The sequence below is a fragment of the Hermetia illucens genome, chromosome 6 (genome assembly GCF_905115235.1).
Source record: "Hermetia illucens chromosome 6, iHerIll2.2.curated.20191125, whole genome shotgun sequence".
NCBI classification, from domain to species: domain Eukaryota; kingdom Metazoa; phylum Arthropoda; class Insecta; order Diptera; family Stratiomyidae; genus Hermetia; species Hermetia illucens.
In genome coordinates this window covers 73978836-73999982 of record NC_051854.1, presented here as the reverse complement: position 1 = coordinate 73999982, position 21147 = coordinate 73978836, and the positions used below count along the sequence as shown (strand labels likewise).

General features: G+C 43.3%; 1 protein-coding gene across 2 annotated transcripts in view; it reads right to left on the bottom strand.

The window, feature by feature from the left end:
- The window catches only part of LOC119659500 (protein NASP homolog), a 129188-nt gene that overhangs the window by 7576 nt on the left and 100465 nt on the right, over positions 1–21147 (bottom strand). Inside the window, exon 1 of one of the 2 annotated variants that reach the window (XM_038067626.1) lies at positions 7761–7894. The exons of the other annotated variant lie outside the window; for it this stretch is intronic. The gene's annotated coding sequence lies outside the window, so the exon portion shown is untranslated. Of the gene's footprint in view, positions 1–7760; positions 7895–21147 lie in introns of those variants that run through there. 2 annotated transcript variants of the gene reach the window in all.

Genomic DNA, 21147 nt, shown 5'->3' with positions numbered 1-21147 from the left:
GCCATCGCTCAGCAGCAGCGAGAACGTTCGAAATCGAGGAAACGCAGCCGACCAAAGAACCGACCCAACTCTTCAGCAGTCAACCCACCCCACCAGTTGTATGACTCGAGGACGTTGAACTATCAGGCCCCACTAGAGAAACTGGTAAAGTCGCTTCTGACTCATACGGCGAAGGTCGGCCCTATTATTCTGCAGAAAACTTCCTGTATGTATCCGACTTCAACCCTCGTGTATTAAGTTCCTGATCGACTCAGGTCTTGTCATCTCTCTACTCCCTAAGATCGTCGTCAAGAGGAAATAACTCTAGAATTTCATATAGTCAATGCATCGCCGATCGACTTGCATACACGATGACGCTAAATTTGGGCCTGCGACGTCCATACTTGTGGTAGTTAACCTTCTCAGACGTACAATTAACGATTATCCATAATCTAGACAGTTGCCACTCCTTCGCAAAAATCGATAATCGGCGGTTCTCCTTCAATATACGAATCCAAAGACGCTTACTCTCCACAGAGTACAGCCATCACTTTGCCGGAGCATCCAGTTAATCATGAGAGTATCGGACTCATCATTTCGCTATTTAGAGGCCCAGGGTAACATTTAATCATCATTCAGCTAGTGGGCCTGCCCGCTCTAAGGCATCTCCAAAGCAGACGGCACATGGCAGCTAACATGACCGCTTTCCCTAGATCATTACCATCATCGAGGATTTGTTGCAAGAGATAAGAGGTAAGGTCTTTTCTGTAATCGATTTCCGCAAGGTCTTTTACCAGATCCCAATCACAGAAAAGCGCATTCTAAAGACGACGATCATTTCCTGCGGGACTGTCCGTTCGCGGCGTGTCAATTGGATGATATATTTCGGGTTGCGGATGACCATGACCAACACCTGCGTAATATCCAACTTTTCATCTTGTGCAACAAGTGTAGAATACTTTACCTGTATCGTCTCTTCAGACGGTATCAAGCTTCCCTCCAAAGGACGGAGGTAGCCGTCATGCTTCGTCATTTCCTGGGAATACTCAATTTCTATCGTTGCTACATTCCAACGGTTGCTACCATATGAATCTCATTGAATGAGTTTTCCACCAAGGGAAAAAAGACGAGCTTAGTCTGGAGAGTCCGAATGGCTGAATTATCGGCGCTTCCCTCGAGCAGGAATTTCTTCGTGATACGTAACGAATTCTAAGTTTCTTTTCCAGGAAACTGTAAGAATACAGGAATTTCCTCGTGGTACCTCGCGAATTCGGGGATTCTTCTCTAGGAAGCTGTAGAACACCGAATACCGCTATTTGCGCCTCCTGCGAGCAGGAATTTGCTCGTGGTACCTGGACAATTCTATGTTTCTTTTCCAGGAAACTCTAGACACCCCAGAAACGTTACAGGGCCTACAACTGAGAGCTGCTCGCTTTCTTTGCTGCCTTTAAGCAGTACTCAGGCAAAGCCTCGTCCAGACAACCGTGTTAACTACATTTTTCAACACCAGGCAGCCTTCAAGTTCGTGAAAAGAACGAAGTAACATTCATGTTCTACGTTCAATGTGGAAGCCGTCATCGGATCTCAAGCTAGCGACCAGAAAATCCATCATCTAGCCGAACCCCGAACTAGCTCTCCAACGATTGGACATCGACAATCACCGCATTCTGCGCAACACTTCGGCCGGAAACGTTAGGCTCTACCTACCAGCCCCCTACGTAGGGAAGCTTTCGACATGCTTCACAACCCAGCACGCCCCAGTGTGAAAGCCTCGGTTCGCCTGCTTTCATAAAAGTATCTTTGGCCGAGTATATGAAAAGATGTCGCTCGGTGCACTTAACAATGTAAGTTAATCCTCCACTACCGCAACGCCTTGCATCATCCGATGTGTTAGACAACCGATTCGACCATGTCCACATCGACATTATAAAGCTGCCACAGGACCAGAGTCAGGTAATATTGCCTAAGCATTATTGACCGATTTTCCAGGTGGCCGCTCGCCGTCTTCCTTCCCTGTATTCGCCGCGAATTTCTGTATTTGATCAGATCATCTGTGATTTTTACCGAGCTGGCCAAGCTCCTTGACGCTAACCAAATACGAACATAGCATCATCCTCCCCCTGCCCTTATGATTCAAGTGCTTTCAATGTTCAAGCCTGTTTCGTGTGCAATCCTAACGTTCCTTGGCTTGATCTATTAAGGACAGTCCTCCTCGGTCTCCAAAAGCTTTCGAGGAAGACCTTCTAGCTTCACCCACTGAGATACTACTTGAACGACGTTCCGAATCCCAGGTGAATTTTCCTCGTTGTAGGAATACAAGGAGTGAATCCTTTGCCGATCAAGGAAGACTTCCGTTGCTTCAACCGGGTCATCAAGACTAAATCATTATTGCAATATGAAAAGTCCCCGCCGAAGGCTGCAGACACTTTTGGTACGTATGAATAAGAAAGTATGATCCCCAAATGGGGCAACCTAAGGAGCCATTGAATCTCCCGCACACCCTCGCTCTGAGTTCTCGCACGCCCACAGCCAGTACATCTTGAATCGAGGGAGAGTGGCTGCGGCACGCGCAACGTCGATTTCAGACTCGAACTGAGTCCACCGGCAGCGCCCTGTGCTAAGACTTCCCTATCTCAGGTCGCATCATTTTTAGACAGATGAAAATTAATCCTTCGTACAGCGGTTAAAGAGCTCCAAAGTATCCCTCGAGACTTCTCTCTCTCTCTCTCTCCTGAATTTTCGTCTTGCCAGAGGTCGGATATTCTCTGGGGCTCTGAGCTAGTACTAAACGATTAAATAAAGTATAAAGTATTCATATAGTAATATATGAATTTTAGTTTTCTTTTTATAGGTAATCCTTTTCCTCCCTATAAACACCCATGATTTGGGGGCAGGTGATAATGGGCTTTTAAGTAAGACTGAACGGGATCAAACCCAAGCTAAAGCCAATAGGTCAATAAATCACACTTGCGTCGGTGTTAAAACATTAGTCACTAGTCATGAGGCATATGGGACAGAATGATATCCTGCTCCGGTAGTACCAAAAATTGACACTACAACAAACAACAAAGAGATGTCTATGGCAATTCAAGCATGCTGCAAACGATTATAGTCACGTAACATCGGGGCAAGGTGGAGTTGAAGTAGCACATGAGATCCTTAGCTCCACATAAGCATTAAGCTTGCGAAGATTGTGTGATGTGTCTCGGTATTGTATTTCTGAGGCTGCAGAATTGTAATACAACTTGAAAAAGGCGCATGCGTCACTTAAAGATCTTCGAGATGGCAGATTAAGGGAAACCAGACGATCAGGATAACTAGAGTAGGGACGGTTTTTTTTAAAGTTTAAGGTCCTAGTGAATCTGCTTTCAATAAAGGGGACCAGAGAAGTATACCTAAGAATATGGCGGAAGGTTGACTGAGGTTTAGATATCCCCGAACGAAGGATAAAGCTATACATTTTGGAAGTTGGAAATGGGCCGAAGATGGAACCCCAAAGTTTCCCCTGATGAGGGTAAAAATGGAGATGAGATGCAACCATTGAAGGAAACATGATTTGCTCTACAATCTAAGTAAAATTACTACCAGAAAATCATTGTTGCTGGAAATCTATATGATTAGAGCTTGATAAAACCCAAGGAATGATCAGAATGATCAGACTCCGCAACAAAGTTAGTTATTTCTAACAAATTGGCCAAAGTCATCGCGTTCAAACCTATCCTATTCCTTCACAATGAGGTGGATGAAACGAAACGAACATGTAACCAGAAGAGTGTTAATTCCTAATGCTCGATTTGAACGTCTTGCAACACGGCTGTACGTTGGATTATGAGGCTTAACTTCAAGAGGCGGATGGTTAGCACCAATTTTAAGATGAGGCGAATCAGTAGGAAATATCATATAATGAAGCATTTGTCAGGAATATTTGTCAATATCAAATCGAGGACGTGATTATTGTGATTCCAACATTGTATTGGGAGGCAGAACAATAATGGAGGCCGTGATGGCTAAATACGGTTAAATAGTTAAGGTGGATGGGAAGACCATTCAATGGAAAGAAAATTGAAATATCCACAGACGATGAAAGGAAAGCCAGGATATTTAACTAAGAGAATATCCGACAGTGTATTGTGAACTTCGGTATGATGGGCTCATGATGGGAAATTAGAAATATGATATTATGAACGGGGATATTTTCGGGAATAGGAGGGGCACGAGGACAACGAGAGACTTATAAGGAACACTTAAGGAATTTAAACTACACATGATACATTGGATATGCCAAGTCGTGTTGAAGTTAGTGTTTGCCTATGAAGCACTAGCATAATGGTCAAAGGTGGAGCAGGGGCAAGCTGTTTAACAACTGTCATCGCTTCAAGGCTCGCTTGTCTCCGCATCACATATGCCGTAAGAGAACCCATCATTGGATCTCGGGGTAAAAGAAGAGCCGAGGCTTATAATGTATACCTTTCAGTTGAATGGTGTGTTGGCGCGAAGTTATCATCATCATCATCATCAACGGCGCAACAAACGGTATCCGGTCTAGGCCTGCCTTAATAAGGACCTCCTGATATTCCGGTTTTGCGCCGAGGTCCTCCAATTCGATATTCTTAAAAGCTGTCTGGCGTCCTGACCTACACCATCGTTTCATCTGAGGCAGGGTCTGAATCGTCTTCTTTTTCTACCATAGATATTGCCCTTATAGACTTTCCGAGTGGAATCATCCTCATCCATACGGATTAAGTGACCCGCCCACCGTAACCTATTGAGCCGGATTTTATCCACAACCGGACGGCCATGGTATCGCTCATAGATTTCGTCATTGTGTGGGCTACGGAATCGTCCATCCTCATGTAGGGGGCCAAAAATTCTTCGGAGGATTCTTCTCTCGAACGCGGCCAAGAGTTCGCAATTTTTCTTGCTAAGTTTCCGAGGAATACATGAGGACTGGCAAGATCATAGTCGTATACAGTAAGAGCTTTGATACTATGGTGAGACGTTTCGAGCGGAACAGTTTTTGTAAGCTGAAATAGGCTCTGTTGGCTGACAACAACCGTGCGCGGATTTCATCATCGTAGCTGTTTCCGGTTGTGATTTTCGACCCTAGATAGGAGAAATTATCAACGGTCTCAAAGTTGTATTCTTCTATCCTTATTCTTCTTCGTGTTTGTGTTTGACCAGTGCGGTTTGATGTTGTTGGTTAGTTCGTCTTCGGTGCTGACGTTGCCACCATATATTTTGTCTTGCCTTCATTGATGTGCAGCTTAAGATCTCGCGCCCATTGCCGCCTGCTCGATCTGGATGAAGGCAGTTTGTACGTCTCGGTTGGTTCTTCCCATGATGTCGATATCGTCAGCATAGGCCAGTAGTTGGGTGACCTTAAAGAGGATCGTACCTCTTGCATTTACCTCAGCATCACGGATCACTTTCTCGAGGGCCTTGTCGTAGACCGTTGTTGATGTCGAATGGTCTTGAGAGTGATCCTGCTGCTTTTATCTGGCCTCGCACATTGGTCAGGGTCAGCCTAGTCAGTCTTATTAATTTCGTCGGGATAGAGAGAATTCGGCTCTCATGGCCGTGTACAGTTTTACCCTGGCTATGCTATCATAGGCGGCTTTAAAGTCGATAGTCGAATAGATGGTGCAACTGTTGTCCATATTCCAACAGTTTTTGCATCGCTTGCCGCAGAGAGCGAAATGTGATCTGTTGCTGATTTGCCTAGAGTGAAGTCTCTTTGGTATGGGCGGAGTTATCACAAAACCCAAAATTGGAAATTGGAAATGTTTTAAATGCCTCGGATTCGGTCATATGGCGAAGGATTGCACTAGCACCATTGATAGATCTAAATTGTATCGAAGATGTGGAGAGGAAAATCATTTGGCGAAGGACTGCAGTAAAAACCCTCGTTGCCTTCTATGCAGGGAAACTAAAAATCACGATTGCAACCATATAACGGCTACCAGCAGGTATCCAGCCTACAGGATAGCTTTAAGTACCCTACGAAAATGAGAGTCATTCGGCTGAATCTAAATCACAACCAAGCCGCCCAGGGCCTGTTAGCACAGAAAATATATGAAGAGGAAATCGACGTTGCTATTGTCTGCAAGCAATACAGAAGCCGCCATCACAGCGTCTGGGAAACAGACATAGGTGGAAAGGCTGCCGGGTGGGCTTGCGCCAATCAAGCCTCACAGCAAGCAATGAAGCACCGCGAACATATACAGCTGTTATGCCGCCCCAAGTATGACAATACCAGAGTATTGCAACATGCTAGATAGACTGGTGAGAGACGCCAAAGTTTGCAACCCCAAAATTATTGCTGGCGACTTCAACGCTTGAACAATGGAGTGGGGAAACCAGAAAACAAATGAAGAAGGGGAAGAATCCTACTCGAGGGTTTCTCCTGCCTAAACGTCACCCTGGCTAACATCGGAAGCGTAAACACCTTTAGGCGTGGAGAGCTAGCCCCCGTTGTAGATCTTACTGTTGTAAGTGATTCGCTGGTCAAGCATCTACACTGGCATGTTAGCGAAGAAGTTATGATCGCAGTCAAATAAAGGTATTTTTTTTTTCGTATGAGTTTAGATTTGAACACAGTCTAGTAGAGGCAACAAGGGATATTAATATGACATTGGAGAAGGAACAGCTAGTGAACGAACCACAAGTCGCCAGTTTGAAATGTTTCGAACAGGAGATATGTGTTTTGAAAATGAACCACGTGGACCACTTCAAACAGCCATTGACGATGATTAATTAAAGGCTTTGGTCGAATCTGATGTCCGACACTCAGTTCAAGATATCGCATAAAAATTAGGTGTTCATTATTCAACTATTTCCCGACATCTGGATTCGAGGGGCAAAGGTGAAACCGGGTGCCACATCAATTGAATCCTTGAGTCCTTCAACCCAGATAATGCGAGAAAAATAAGCAAAAATCTACAGCGTGAACACCACTTAGCTGTCAACTGTGGAGGAAACCAGAACACGTATACAAATGCAAGTTAAATTTGGTAAATTTAAAATTAAGAAGATGTTCAAGGAAGATTGAACCGTAGCAATAAAGTAAAATATTGTCATTTTTCTCACACAAAACTCAATCTGTAAATTACAAATAAGGCAAGAATACCACATCACATTCACTTCATCTCGAAATTAATCAAAGAAATGTCAACTTACAAGAGTCTTCCTTCATTCGTCCTCTACTCACAAACAGATCCCTTCAAAATATTCCTACCTTTACTTCCACTTTCGCCTTACGCCCTGCTAGACGAGACACCACATTTAGTTTTCATGGATGGATCAAAATATCCAGTCTCCATGGAATCTGTAGCTACATCTGACAAACGCGCGTAGCCGAAACCTTGAAGGCAACACCGAATTGGGAAGCTCATATTGAAACATCCTGAGAAATGCTTACGAATCCCTGTGGACCATAGTGCTAGCCGATGACTCAATAGATGCCAATAAGACGCAAAAAAGGAAGGTTATGTAAATATGCAACAGGTTGCCACTTCTCATCCACACCTCACGCTATGAAACGGGAAAGAAATCATGGTCTCGACACTCGACCCACTTTCTTCCTTCTCCCAGCACTGGACTCACAACCGCAACAAAAGAGCGAACGGCTGGGGGCACACTAGCCTCCAATCACTAAAAGAACAACAATAAATGCCTCTTCACCAACAAAAGGAATTTCCTCGATTACAAACTAGAAGTCAGGGCAAGTACTAAAGGATATTAGCAGACACACTTCATCCACACTTTGCAGAATGTAAGTTTACCATAGAATTCACTTCGAGGACACGTGTAACTTGGAAAAATATCTTAACAGTGCACAGAGGTAATGGTAGTCTGCCAGGATACACAATGTTTAATGTTCACTTTGGCTGTATTGATCCAGAAAACAAGCGAAAGCTTGTCAGAAATTTAGTTGAAATTATATGGCATTTGCAAGATGTGACGCATGCGTTTATTAGGCGACGTATGATGGAGAAAATACATTTGGAGAAGTTGGGGGTCTGGCAAAAGAAAGTTCATAGAATCACTGACACAGAAGAGTTGCCAGGAATAGAAATAAAAAAGGATATTTGTTAGTACCTAAGCCGGTTGAATGTCGAAAGGATTCTTTTGATAAGAACATTAGTTAACAAACAAAATATTCCAAGATGTACCCTTAATTATGTGCCTACCTCAAGTACCCAATACAGAATCAATACATACATGCCCTTTTCTCTGAAACATAATTGCAGAAATTTCATCTTGAAAGGACATGTCGAAAAAGGTTATATTGGGTTGAAGTAAACAAATAATTGAAATCGATCTTATTAACCAGGATCCTGTGGATTAAAGAAATAAGATACATACAGATATTACAACATTGTTATTGCCTTAAACTGTAATATCAGATTACCATCACCGACCGCATACCAAACATTACAACATTACCCAGGATTACTCAACATTGCCGCATTATCAGACATTACATCACTTAACATTACTGCATTACGAGATATTACAACTTCACCTAACATTACTGCTTTACAAAAGTGATATTGTAACGTGTATAACGTGCAGTTTTCGATGCCGGCGCCAAGTATCGGGCTGACTTATAGGACATCCCATCCGAGCTCCCGTAGCTTCTGGCGGATCATCAAAAATGTGTGAGGCCGAGCGTTCTCCTGGTGGAACAGAACACCATTCCTATTGACTAATTCTGGCCGCTTCTGGTCAATTGCCTGCTTCAAACGGTCGAGTTACTCACAGTAGAGGACCGAATTGAGGGTCTGGCCATAGTTGAGCAACTCATAGTGGATGACTCCCTTCCAATCCCACCAAACACCCAGCAAAACCTTCCTGGCCGTCAATCTGGGCTTGGCGATAGTTTGGGCCGGCTCGCCGCGCTTCGACCACGATTTTTTTCGCTTGAGATTTTTGTACGTGATCCACTTTTCATCACCAGTCACCGTCCGCTTCAAAAATGGGTCGAATTCGTTCCGTATCAGCAGTGCATCGCAGGGGTTGATTTGGTCCAAGAGATTTTTTTCCGTCAACTCGTGTGGCACCCAAACATCCAGCTTTTTTTGGAATCCAATCTTCTGCAAATGCTTCCCAATGGTTTTATGGTCCTTACCCAGTTCCTGGTCAATCGAGCGAATGCTCACCAGTACGGGGTGAATCTTCGACATCCACTACACCAGAACGAAATCGATCGAACCAACGCTGTGCTGTGCGAATCGTTACAGTATCGGACCCATAAACTTCACAAATTTTTTTGGCCGCCTTCGTTGCATTTTTACCTCTCAGGTAGTAAAAATGTAAAATATGACGAATTTCTTGCTTGGTGGACTCCATCTTTGACGCGCTATAACTTGAGACTGAAACGTACGATCATAAAACTGTCAAAGAGACACCTGTAGCCCAGATTGTCGTCTTCAAATCGCCATATAGTATGACCCGATGCGATAAGTACAACAAATAGTAAATCAATGATTAGTAGTGAAACATTTTACAAATAGAGTATCTCTAAAAGAAAATAACGTTTCTTGTAGTTTATTGGGTGAAAATCAGTACCCCGAAACTGCTCCAGAATCTAGTCAACTGGGACTAAATGGGCTCGAAGAGGCAACGAACCTTATTTACTTCCGAACCAAGTCGACTCACACCTCCTAGTTCTTAGGCCCGGATAACAACCAGTCAACCTGGTGGTGAATTAACGAAAATTACGACAACGGCCAACCAGGTTACAATGAATCTGTAACCTTACTACAGCAGAGTGACATTTCGTGGAAACGTGTTTGAGGTAAATGCTACAGTTGCTCCGGTCCCTACAATAATCTGGGGAGGGCTGCAAGTACGTTCAAAGCGTCACCATTAGGTTGGCAGTGCAGGCTTAGTTGAGATGGAAACCTGACTAGCGACTGATCCTGGCTCCGAATACAAACTCCCATAAGGATAGACCACTCGGATAGACAATCACGGGGGATTTAAGATGACTGCATATTTTAGCGAAGATAGCGACTTGTAGCTAGGGTCCTTAATTAATGATAAAACAACAATACCAAGGATAATACCACAAAATTACCGCAACGAAACCGGCAATAGACGCGCAAGAAGCGCGATGCTATAACAGTTACCTACCGAAAAGTTAGAAAGATCTACTGGCCCAGCGGAAAAGGCTACTAGTCCCGAGAAAGAAAGTGGGGTCGAGGAGAATAATAGTTTTGGTGGCCAAAAAGGAGAGACTCAATTGTCTCGAGAAAAGATGGCAAGCCGAGGACGCCAATAAGGCGGAAACGGAAATCATCTTGCCGGAGAGGATTGAATTCATTAGAAAGACGAGAGTAGAGAAAACAACGCCACTCAAAAAGTGCTGTTACCATCGCCCAACGAAACATCTCTATAGATGTCAAAAATGCATAATGCCAACGAAACTCCTGGAAGATCGCCGAAGAGAAGCCAAATCATATGGCGCTGGGGTGCATGTAAAATCTACCTAGCGGTGTACTAGTCGAGCTTTGGTCGAAGGTTGACAGAAGAATATATTTTGCGAGACAATCCAAGCACGCAATCAATGGTTTCTAACCTACGACCCATGTACACCCTCCAAATGAGAGATTTGTATTCTCTTGTGAATATGTAAGGGATGGGGGAATCGATAAAAAGAGATTACTCCGATGCGAACAACCACAAGGGGGTGGAATTACATCTGTCAACTCTAGAGCGAAAAAATTGGCCATTGTCACCGTTACTATAAAGACAGCGAACCAACTCCTTCATTGCAGATAAAGACCGGGATGATTATTCGGAGGATAAAGTGGAGGGTAATTCCCACCTGCTGCTTCAGGTGTTGGGCTTACGGACACAACAGCAGTTTGCCAAGGGCAGGACAGACACACTTTGTTTTAGAAATGAGGCGAATCCGAGCACAAAGCGAAAATTGTGAGTCGAACAAATGCTGTGTTCTTTGAAAGGACCGAGGCCTGGGGAACGAAAATGTGGCTGATGTTACGGCCTTCAAAGAAAGGTTTGCAAAAAGCAAGAATTCAACGCCCATGATCCGCATCTTGCAAGTGAACATGCATAGGAGTGCGATTACCTACGAACTGATGCCGCACATGGTGCAAAAAAAGAGGTTATTTATTGCTCATCAGTGAAGTGGGATGGCTTCTTCTAGGTTCGTTACGACTTTTTTTCACGGTTTACCGCACACAGATCAAATCTATGTCCGTTTTTCGGAACAGGCTTTAGGGAACGCGATTCAAAACACGGACGGGAAAGTTCTTGTTGAAGAAGACTTCAACGCCAAAGAACTCCAATGAGGCATACCTCAACCAAATTATCGAGGCATACAGATTTTGGAGATGGCTGCTAAGACGGGATCTATTGTCCTAAATATCGATAGCATTCCGATGCCCTTAGAAGGCTCTATCGCTGACGCGACGTTTGCTACGAAGTCTGTGGTGCAACAATAGAGAGTACCGGAAGATTTCACAGCCAGTGTCGAAGCTCCATCAAGAGCCGTCGGTCAATGGATGCAGTGAAGATGAAAGAAGTGCATGCACTTTTTCCTGTCCACCCCATTCCAGTTGGCGTTGTCAATGGAGCAGTGCAGAAAAATGCAAACTTTTCTCTGTAGAGGTACTGGAGGGGGTGAGTTTGTCCGTAAAGAACAAAAAAGCACCAGGATCGGTGCTCCTGGTGTGGTATCAGCTGAATTTACGTTTTCTTTCCCGCTGCAAGGTTGCACGGCTCGTGCTGATAAGCTATTACAAATGTGACCCCGAGGCGCCGTCAACGTACCATCCTCTCAGCATATTGAACACAGTAACGAAACTGCTTAAGAAGGTCACCAAGTGGAGACTGACCAATGGAATACTTGCTGCGGGAGACTTCTTACCAAAGCGCTATGGATGTAAAGTGGCGCAAGCGTTGAGACTGGGTAAGACATACAGTCCTAACTGTCGACGAGTGGGACTACTTGTAACATTAGATGTAAGAAGCGCCTTTAACTCGGCGTAGTGAAGCAACATGCTCAAGGCGTTTTCACATTCCAGGTCACGTTTTGTGGATATTGCGGATATGACGGCGCCCTACTCTACGTGACTCGGACTGCTAAATAAACCCAGCAAACATTAGGAATGGTGATGCGGTAGGTCAGCAGATGAATGACTGACCTCTCTAGATCTGGAGAAAACCCAAGTGGTTATCCTGACCAAAGGGTGGAATTCTAAAAGTTCCCTCTATTCAGGTTAGTATTCGTGGTTTTGCCGACGCGACTGGTGAAATCCCTGTAGTCAAAATCTTTGCAATTTACTGACTGATGCCGAACGTTAGAGGTTAATTATCCAGTAGGCGTCGTTTGCCGATGAGTGTGGTTCAGTCCGTCCTTCATTAAGAATCTGAAGTAGGGAGATGAAGCGTAAGCTACTAATGCAAATACAATGGCGAGGGGCCTTGCGAATTGCGTACCGTTTGCGTCTCAGCACATAGCAGCAATCGTGGGAAAGAAAATAGCGAGTTAGGTTTTGTGTATTCCTTGTGTATGTATACTTGATTGCAAAACTATTCCATTTGTACGTAAGCAGGGATGTATATGAATTTAGTGTGATTGTGGTATTCAGTACTTGGTTTACAGGGAAGAGCCAACTTTCAACTACTCTAACTTTATCAGTAATAGTACGGTTTTGGAGATATCATAGTTCTTAATATAACCTTCATTGTTGCGAATTGGTATGACTCTAGAATAAATTTAAAGTGGCTTCCTGGCCAATTTCTCAGAAACAGTAATGTACCTTTATTAACTTAATTTGAGTAGATATTACTATGAACAACAGTTGCACCATCTGTTCATCGACTTTAAAGCCGCCTATGATAGCATAGCCAGGGTAAAACTGTACACGCCCATGAGAGAATTCGGTATCCCGACGAAATTAATAAGACTGACTAGGCTGACCCTGACCAATGTGCGAGGCCAGATAAAAGCAGCAGGATCACTCTCAAGACCATTCGACATCAACAACGGTCTACGACAAGGGGATGCCCTATCATGCGTCCTCTTTAACCTGGCCCTCGAGAAAGTGATCCGTGATGCTGAGGTGAATGCAAGAGGTACGATCCTCTTCAAGTCCACCCAACTACTGGCCTATGCTGACGATATCGACATCATGGGAAGAACGACCCGAAATGTACAAACTGCCTTCATCCAGATCGAGCAGGCGGCGCGAGATCTTGGGCTGCACATCAATGAAGGCAAGACAAAATATATGGTGGCAACGTCAGCACCGAAGACCAATCAACCAACAACATCAAACCGCACTGGTCAAACACAAACACGAAGAAGAATAAGGATAGGAGAATACAACTTTGAGACCGTTGACAATTTCTCCTATCTAGGGTCGAAAATCACAACCGATAACAACTACGATGATGAAATCCGCGCACGGTTGTTTGTCAGCCAACAGAGCCTATTTCAGCTTACAAAGACTGTTCCGCTCGAAACGTCTCACCATAGGGTCAAAGCTCTTACTGTACAAGACTATGATCTTGCCAGTCCTCATGTATTCCTCGGAAACTTGGGTTCTTAGCAAAAAAAATTGCGAACTCTTGGCCGCGTTTGAGAGAAGAATCCTCCGAAGAATTTTTGGCCCCCTACATGAGGATGGACGATTCCGTAGCCTACACAATGACGAAATCTATGAGCGATACCATGACCGCTCGGTTGTGGATAAAATCCGGCTCAATAGGTTACGGTGGGCGGGTCACTTAATCCGTATCAATGAGGATGATCCCGCCCGGAAAGTCTATAAGAGCAATATCTATGGTAGAAAAAGAAGACGAGGCAGACCCTGCCTAAGATGGAGCGATGGCGTAGGTCAGGACGCCAGACAGCTTTTAGGGATATCGAATTGGTGGACCTCGGCGCAAAGCCGGGATGTCTAGAGTTCCTTATTAAGGCAGGCCTAGACCGGATACCGGTTGTTGCGCCGTTGATGATGATGATGATTACTATGAAGGGTATTTGGAAGCTTGGAAATGGTATAGAACAAGCTAGTTTTTAAAATTTTGCAGTTTTCAGCCGCTACACTATAACTAAGACAACCTCCTCCCCCACCCTCGTTTTCTTCTATGATTATATGGCGACCCCCTTAAACTAACATAGAAGGATGTAACTCACTACACGTGTGGGGGTTCTCAGTTTCCGTCTTCCCACTAAATTTTGTGTCAATCGGTATAGCTGTTTCTACGAAAAGGGTGTGTGTCAGACATTGAACCGATTTTAATAAGGTTTCGTTTTACAAAATGCATTAAAAAGAATCCAGTCAGCCAATATCAGTCTCAGCAACTTAACCTGGCGAATTGACAGACTGTGTCAATTTAAACAAAACATGACTTATTCTTTTTCTAGGGCACCGCAGGCCAAAGTCGGTTCTTGACTCTTGACGTCTGCCTCCCTTGTTCTATTTATCCAGAAATCGTTTCTCCCAATTGATGAAGCTCAGCAGGGTGTGGCTCGTCTTCTGCATTGAGTTGCTCTATTTATTGCATGGTTTTCAAGGTAAACACGTTTGCTTTTCAGTATGCGCTTGAGTATGCATCTGGGAACTTTTCAATCCCAATTAACATCAATCAAAATGGCTTGCCAGCTAAAGTTTTGGAACCTTGTTAAGAGGCGGCAGCTTCAGAATCGTTGGATAAGAAATAAAGAATTGTGCTCTTCCTAATTCACTGTATACAGTCCTCCTTCATAAATATGGTTTCCATTTACTCCTTAGCGGGGTATAGTGCGTCAACCACACCTACGCGCCATCGCCCGGAGTTACTTCAATTGCGCTTGAGCTCTCCCCCCCCCCGCCACGACTTCCCGAGACACCTGCTCTCCTTCTTTACTGTTCTGCGCCAAGTACCCTTAGGAGAGGGGAGTGTGGCTTCCACTGCACCGCGTAGCCAGCAATGCAATTATTGGCAGCGTACTCCGATAATACGTTGCAGACAGATCTTCACAAAGGCTTGGGACTTTTGAGTGACAGTTGGAATGAGTTTCCATGTGCTATTCCCATATAACACACTAGCATGGAATAGTTTCAACTTAATCAACATCCAGTTCGGTGCTACCGTCGGCAGAAATCACGCTTCCTAAATATACAAACGGATCAAAGAGTGTGACCCATCAGACTGAAAATCTTTGTTTTGCTTGTGCTTATCTTCAGTTCAATTATACTTGCCTCCCTTTCCAAATCCAAAACCGTTTGACCAAGGTCTATGACCCGGTGAGGGAGGAAACAGATTTCACCAGCGTAGTCGAGATGTTTGAGAAAAGATGCAATAGTCTATTGAACTCCTCCAGATTGTCTATAATAGGCAGCATGAAGAACGTCACTGATAACGAGAAGAAATAATATCGGTGATAAGATGCAACTCTGACTGACTCAAGTTCCTCAGAGATTTTACCCCAGTGCAGAACGTGACATTTTGCGCCATCATATTTCGCTCTGATAATAGCTATTAATTTTTCTGGAATGCACTTCCTGTGTAGAGCACGCCAGACACACACCCTCCGCGGAGTCGAAAGATTTCTCGAAATCAGTAAAGTGCCCAATCGGCAGTATCCTCTGGTATACAAGACTAGGCTGTTGTAATACTTTTCAACTTTGACCGAGATTTCAAACCTTGTCTATTACGCGTAAAGTTAGATTTTTTTTGTTCTAAGAAAGGTTTTCGCGATTGTCCTTGGCACCAGTTGCATCTGAAGTATTCGTTTCCGTCTGAGCCATAGATAACAATAGAGTTTCCAAAGTCACTATCGAAATTAAAAATTTCCCTTTCTTACACTCCTCTCTATCTGGTAATACCACCTAATATACTACCCCAAACCATGAAAATATAATCTCATATCCTGACTACGTCACCCTGTGTGATAGTAACTAAATTTAAAGAGAAATTCCGACAAAGACATTCAGTCCGTCCGAAGCGAGTGACAAGTCAAGACATAAAAGAAACATCCTTTCGCAAAACGTCCTGTAAATTTGTTATAAAACACATCCAGTATTCTGAATACCAGGGGATACAGAGTGGAATTGAAAGTCCTGTTTCTTCCCATAAAGGGGGTCAGGAGAAGTATCTATCGGAAGTAAATGTGATCTAATTTTTCGAAATTGGTGATAATCGTTGTTTCCATTCGTTGTAAAGATAAAAAAAAGTATCTTTATCCTTTGAAAAGTAAATTGTCCAGCAGGAAAAGTGTGATGAAATTTTAAATGTTCACTTACAAATAGATTTTGTGTGTTCTTTGTTTCTAAGTAAAGTGCGTGAATAACAAAAAGTTAAGTTTGCGTGTTTGTGAGGTTCCATAATTTTTGCTTGTATCCTGACATACAGCTAGGAGCGAGGAGGAGCAAACAAATTCGTCTACCACAAAAGCAAGGTAAAAAGCGTACATGCTCTGAGTCAGCATTAGTCAGCTAATATGATAAGGTAACATAAGGAATCTAATTGTGGCATACAAGCGTACGATATCCTGCTACCATATAGCCAGACTGCCGGCAAAGTAGGAATATACATTTCATATTTCGAGGATTGGCTTAGGGGATGAGTGCTCGTAGTTTTGGATTCAAAGCTTTTAGAATGATGAATGGTTGTGCTATATACAACGGTGCACAGGCACATTCGGAAAAGGACTCTTTGAATTTATGTATATCGTTTTCACATTATGCTCAATTCGATTTTCTTCACACATGTGTGGGGTGAATGATTTACTGGTTCTATCAGTTTTGTGCTCGCGAGTAAAAGCCTTAATGACATTTTGATGTATCCTTCGACGGGGAGGAGACAGCTACCCGAACTTCTTCCCCAAACTACAAGCTATTCTAAATGCATTGACTCGAGTCTGCTTGTTCGAGTTGAAAGCAATTGTATCAATTCTAGTCGACGAGGCATACGCAAGCACATAGAGTGGTTACGTAAAACGTAGTAGCTGAATTTGCGAGGATATTCAAAGGGAGCCAAACCCCAACGTAATCGTTGGAGACACGCGATTAAAGTGTGGGGGTACAAGTGGGTTAAGCCATTAGATTCGAATTTCATAACAGATCCCAACTTTCGATTTTTTATTTGGTTAGGCGGGGATGCAACAGATCAGTCCTTGAATGAATGCAGTCACTCGTATACTAATGTCTGCATTACATAAACTATTGGATAAGAACCAAGGAAACACGAAGTAAACATCCCATTTTCACCCGAACTGAGTAGCAATTATTATATAACCTGAAGACCGGAACATATCCATAAAGTTGTCTTCATGATTCCCCACAAAGGACAAATTTTGAAATTACTCACTCCGCAAAACATTACGTTATTTTTCAAGGAATTTCTCAACTTTTAAATACAAAAGTGGCTCATGAGCGAACTTTCTGGCCAAGGGGAAAAATCTGAACTTAGAATTAGCATTTGATTACATTTCCCTTGTGAGTATTTTGTCAGAATAAAGATCTCCTGGAAATTTTTTGATCTCTGACACGAGGTCTTATGAAATTTACATAATTAAATAAAATGAATTTATGATTCGCGTGGAATTTCTCCTTCCCCTGAAATACTTTGATTTCAAGTTCAAAGTAGATATTTCAAATATTACATTTGCAATTCAAGCGCTGGAGTGCTAATTTATCGACCTTGAATATAAACTGGGGATCCTTTTGCCCAGATAAAGCTGCAGAAGGATATTATTGGCAATACGGAAACAGACAATTACTTGTAGAAGAGACGATTTGCTGGCGTCAGCAAACAGCAGGATTATTGTGTAGATAAATTTAGGTCAGAGTCGGAGATGGTTTGAATTAAAGCATCGTTAAATTTATAGCTAACCAAAAACAATGCAATTTACAATTTGGAATATGCATTAAACTATGTGAATGGCGAAGAAAGTTATTGAATTTCGGAAAAATTGGGGAGAACACAAGTAATAATGCAATAAATATGAAAAAAACTGAACTCATTTTCAGCAGTCCATGCCTTGTGTTAATACAGTTGCTATTCACTCCTTGATGGGGTATAGCGCGTCATCGACACCTACACACCATCCCAATTCGCTGAAATGCGCTTCAAATCCCCCGAGCACTTTCCGAGGTACCTGCACTCCTTTTCTAAGGTTCCGCATCAATTGATGTTGGAATGCATCACTCGTCATCCCTCCTTAATGTGTAGCCTATACAGTTCCATTTCCGCCTTCAGATCATATCGTCCACGGGCCTGTGCGTCCACCAAGTTCTGTGTTTGGAATAGTAGGTGTTCACGAAAGTCTAAAATCATCGAGTGACAGCGGAGGTTAGCTTCCATGTGCTAACCCCATATAGCAACAAAGAAAGAACACTAGCACAGAACAGTCTCAACTTGATCTTGGTGTTGAGCTAACTGCATTTCCAGATTTTAGATACTGCAACGAAGGTGGATCTGGTGCCATTAATGCGTTGAGCGCCATCGAGTCCGGTGCCACCTTCAGCAGAAGCAACGCTTCCTAGGTATACAAATTGATCAACGCCTTCGATGCTCCGCTCATTAATGCAAATAGGGAATGTGGGGTGACCTGTCAGACTGAGAACCTTGGTTTTATTGATGTTTATCTTCAGTTCAATTTTACTTGCTTTTCTTTCCAAATCTAGAGCCATTTCACCAAGGGAGATATCATCAGCGAAGATGAGATATTTGCGGAAAATCGTTATGGCCTATTGAACTTCTTTACGTCCTCCGGACAAAGCACAATGAAGAACATCATCGATAACAAGAAATAATACCTTCGGCAAGATGCAACCCTGGCGGACTTCGCTTTGAACCTCAAATTCCTTTGATATTTTACTTACATCGGTGCTACATATGACGTTCTGCGCAATCAAACATATGTTGCTTCCATAATAACTATTAGTTTCTCCGAAATGCCCCTTCTGCGTAAACTGCGCCAGATACACTTCCAATTGACACTGTCGAACGTCTTCTCGAAATCGACGAAGAGCCAGTGAAGCAAGCAGATCTAAACTCCGTGCACTGTTTCAAACTGATCCGTAAGGCATTGATGTGGCCCAGAGCAGAAAGCAGCCTGCTCTCTGTCGATCTGTTTTTTAATGCATTCCAAGATTATTTTAAGTATTCTCTTTGCTTACGGTCTCTAACACACTTCAAGGCCCTGATCCAATACGGATTGTTGAGCCAACGATTATTATTATTATCTGTGCGACAGCACCGAGTACGAAGATCATCAACGGCGCACCAATCGATATCCGGTCTAGGTCTGCCTTAGTAAGGCACTCCAGACATCACGGTTTTGGGCCGGAGTCCACTAATTCGCTATCCCTAAAAGCTGTCTGGCGTCCTGGCCGCCATGGCTCGATCTCAGGAAGGGTCTGCTACGTCTTCTTTTTCTACCATACATACTGCATTCATATACTATCCGGTTGGACATGGCATTCCCCAAGGATTCGATTTAAGTCCAATGTTGTTTAATATCTATACAACATCTCTGCACAATAAATGCTCTGATAACATTGAAATCTTCCAATATGGGGACGATTTACTCATTTTGACCGCTGGAAACGATTGGTTGTCGACTTCCAAATGTTTGCAAAGACCGGTAAATTTGTTTGTTGATGAATCCCGAAAATTGGACCTACCAATCAACATAACCAAATCCCAATCTATATCCTTCAAAAGAAGGAGAGCAGCACCTCTGTTCATTAAAATGAATAATCTTACTCTTGCCCATGTCAAATCCATCACCTTTTTAGGTAGGGAGTAGTGTTCGTTCAGAGACCACTTGAATTCCATTATTTCTAAAACTGTAAAGACGGCAGGCTGATTAATTTTTCAACTGGTTTCTCTCTCTCTCTCACACCCCATAGGACCGTCAATCTCTATAGATTTGTGGTTAGGTCGATTATAGGGTGTGTCGCTACGTTCACTACGAATCCGACAAAATACTTTAAAAACAAGCTCAACTCAATATCTGCTTGTATCCTGAGAAGATGCTTGCGACTAACCAGGACCACCACATTGCACAAGATTTTTGCTTTGGTAAACAAGCCACCTCTCCGTTTCAGAAGGCCCCGCCTGGTGCACAAAAAGCTTTTTACATTAAAGGAAAGAAATCCCAAAACCCATTATTCGATTGTTCAGAACCTGGATGCTGCAAATGGTCTCCCTCCGATAAGTTGTCTCGTGGCTTGGTTGACACTGTGATTCCCAATGTTATTCCCGCAACGTCTAATAAGATTTAGGTTATCCTGTCCATATCCATACATGGGCCTCTCCAGACGGGACCACTTCCAACTAAATTGGAACGGAACGGAAGAATGATGCATACTGAGTAATGTTGCATTCTAAAAGGACGCGGGCACGCACGGAGACTTTTCACGAGCCCCGTGGAGCGAAGAAGCAACTTTACAGACGGAAAAAGGAAGCCTGGGAGAACCAACCGGTTTGTGAACTCGAAAAGTCCAGGGAGCAACCGAACCAGGCGGAGAAGTATTACCAACAAGACAGCAATATTGAAGTCATATACACCTCGATGCCCAACCTGCCAAGACATAGAAGGAAATTTGATTTCCGACAAAATGGGCAGATTGGAACGATGGGTTGAGTATTCTGATGCACTGCTCAATAACAAGAACATCGCCAGTTGGAGCTTCCACCAACTGAATGTGTGGGGCGGCGAATCACTGCCTGTCTGCCCATTACATAAAAATGGGGATATCACGCAGTGCAACAATTATAGAGGTATAACGATGCTAATTTTCTCTCTGCGGCAAGTTATAGAAAAACTGCTGGAATATGGATATTAGTTGCACTATCTTTTCATCGACTTCAAGGCTGCCTATGACAACATAGCCAGGGTAAAACAATACACGGCCATGAGAGAATTCGGTATCCCAACGAAATTGATAAGACTAACTAGGTTGACCCTGACCAATGTACGAGACCAGATAAAACCAGTAAGATCACTCTCGAGACCATTCAACATCGACAACAGTCTAAGACAATGGGATTCCCTATCATGAATTCTCTTTAACCTGACCCTAGAGAAAATGATTCAGAAGATCATCAGATGTCAATGCAAGAGGTTCCATCCTCTTCAAGTTCACCCAACTACTGGCTTACGCTGACAATTTTGTCATGATGGGAAAAACAACC